This window comes from Micromesistius poutassou (assembly GCF_964030765.1).
Source record: "Micromesistius poutassou genome assembly, contig: SCAFFOLD_311, whole genome shotgun sequence".
In the NCBI taxonomy this organism is placed as follows: Eukaryota; Metazoa; Chordata; class Actinopteri; order Gadiformes; family Gadidae; genus Micromesistius; species Micromesistius poutassou.
Genome location: NW_028178222.1, coordinates 1 through 2,500, shown reverse-complemented (window position 1 = coordinate 2,500; position 2,500 = coordinate 1).

Below are 2,500 nucleotides of genomic sequence, written 5' to 3'. Positions count from 1 at the left end.
GTCACTTACACAGGGAGGGAACGTCTCGGATAAGACACTGTGTGTGTGTGTGTGTGCGTGTGCGTGTGCGTGCACGTGTGTGTGTGTGTGTGTGTGTGTGTGTGTGTGTGTGTGTGTACGTGTATGTGTGTGTGTGTGTGTGTGTGTGTGTGTGTGTGTGTGTGTGTGTGTGTGTGTGTGTGTGTGTGTGTGTGCGTGCACGTGTGTGTGTGTGTGTGTGTGTGTGTGTGTGTGTGTGTGTGTGTGTACGTGTATGTGTGTGTGTGTGTGTGTGTGTGTGTGTGTGTGTGTGCACGTGTGTGTGTGTGTGTGCACATGTGTGTGCGTGTGTGTGTGTGTGTGTGTGTGTGTGTGTGCACATATGTGTGTGTGTGTGTGTGTGTGCGTGCACATGTGTGCGTGCACATGTGTGTGTGTGTGTGTGTGTGTGTGCCCACGTGCGTGTGTCTCAAGTCCTCTATACAGCGTGCGTGCCAAGACAGACCCTGGATCCGCTGACACGGCTCTTTGTCATCTCTGATATGTGACTTGGGCTGAAGAGTACTTCATGAGAGGCTGCAGGCAGGCAAACAAAGACCCCCGTTATCCCTCTGCAGTTAACATACAAAACTGGTCTGTTTTACCATTCACCACTAGATGCCATCTATATGAAATCACTGCATTTGAATAGGTGCACGATTGTGTGTGTGTGTGTGTGAGTGTGTGTGTGTGTGTGTGTGTGTGTGTGTTTGTAACTGTGAGGGCGTGCACATGCGCGCGCGTGTGTGTGTGTGTGTGTGTGTGTGTGTGTGTGTGTGTGCGTGTGTGTGTTTGTCTCGTACAGTAGCAAGGCCCAGCAGGAGACATGACGATGTGATAGTGGAGCGGAGGACGGCGTCCATGTGCTCAGTGGTGTGAGGCAGCTGGCCCTTTAAAAGCCATCGGCCAATCAGGAAGTGTATGCTGGTAGCAGGCCGTCCTTGTGAACGACCTTGCAGGGGGGGCCGGAAGATGGAGAGACGGTAGAGAGAGAGAGAGAGAGAGAGAGAGAGAGCAGAACATATAGAAGAGGAGGGTGTGTGTGAGACGGAAGGGTGGACAGGAACAGGAAGAGGAAGAAGAGAGCGAGAGAGGATAGGGGGGAGAGAGACAGTGGAGTCCAATGGCCGTAAAGAAACATGAGCTATCATTCAATGGACAGAAGAGACAGATAGTTAAAGAGATGGAGAGAGAGAGAGACAGAGATATTGACAGAGAGACACATACAGTAAACAGGCAGCAGCTATAGACAGATAGACAGGTACAGATAGATAGATAGACAGACAGAAAATGGATAAATAATAGATAGATAGATAGATAGATAGATAGATAGACAGACAGAAAATGGATAAATAATAGATACATACATACATACATACATACATACATACATACATACATACATAGATGAATAGATAGATAGATGGATCGATTTAAATCCAGATATGTAAATGTACAGATAAACAAATGAATATAATTTTTTTTATAGAAAGAGAGAAGGATAAAAAAATTTATAGAATGACGGATGAATTCAGACAGACAAAAGATATAAAGATAGATGGATAAAAGAAAGATGAATGACAGACACAGTTTAGGGCACTAAGAGGATAGAAAGTTCAGTGATGTAGCTCTCCCCCCCCCCCCCCCTCACACACACATACACACACACACAGCTCTCTCCCCCCCCCCCCCCCCACTGTGTGGCAGACATGGCGGTCTACGCGTGCAGATTAAACCAACTGCACGCCACACTCTGGCGTTACATAAGAACTTCTCCCCAAGCGGACGGCATCAAGGTGCAGCCGAGCCTGAGATTAAGCAGAATCAGAAGCCTCAACAGGGGTTTTCAACTGGGAATCAGGGGGTGGGTGGTGGGAGGGGGGGAAAGGCAGCATGACTACAGCAGCAGCAGCAGCCGCAGCAGCAGCAGAGCCTATATAGAGTGTTGTTATAAGAAGGTTCCTGTTGGATGATCCATCTCTGAAATGAGGAGTCTCTGTTGCTTTGTTTCAGGCTGGCTGCTGAGTGTCAACAGCTGAAGGGATACGCCGAGGTATCTGTCGGCTCAGATTCAATTCTCCCCCTCGTCCAGAAGGGGCGGGGACTTCGCTGCGTTAGCGTTTGTGGCTTCCATCGACTTGCAGAGTTACAGTAGCCCTAGACCCTATTGATGTAAGGGGAACGCACTTTGAATTACTTTCCAAAGATGTGTTCGTCTGGAGTTTGTTAAAAATCCTACTGATCATTTGGCACTATATATATATATATATATGCACCTGTGATGCCCTGCTAGAGCTATTATATTATGCGCTGCTTCTGGTAGCCGCGGGCAACCTGCTGTCATGCGGAACATCAGAGGTAGCCTATGATTGACAACAATCAACAATCTTGTTGTGTTGCTACTGGCTCCTGTGTTGAATAATTAATAATAAATGATTTTGACAATTCGCACCACATTGGAAATCTTCGAACGGTGTCTAAA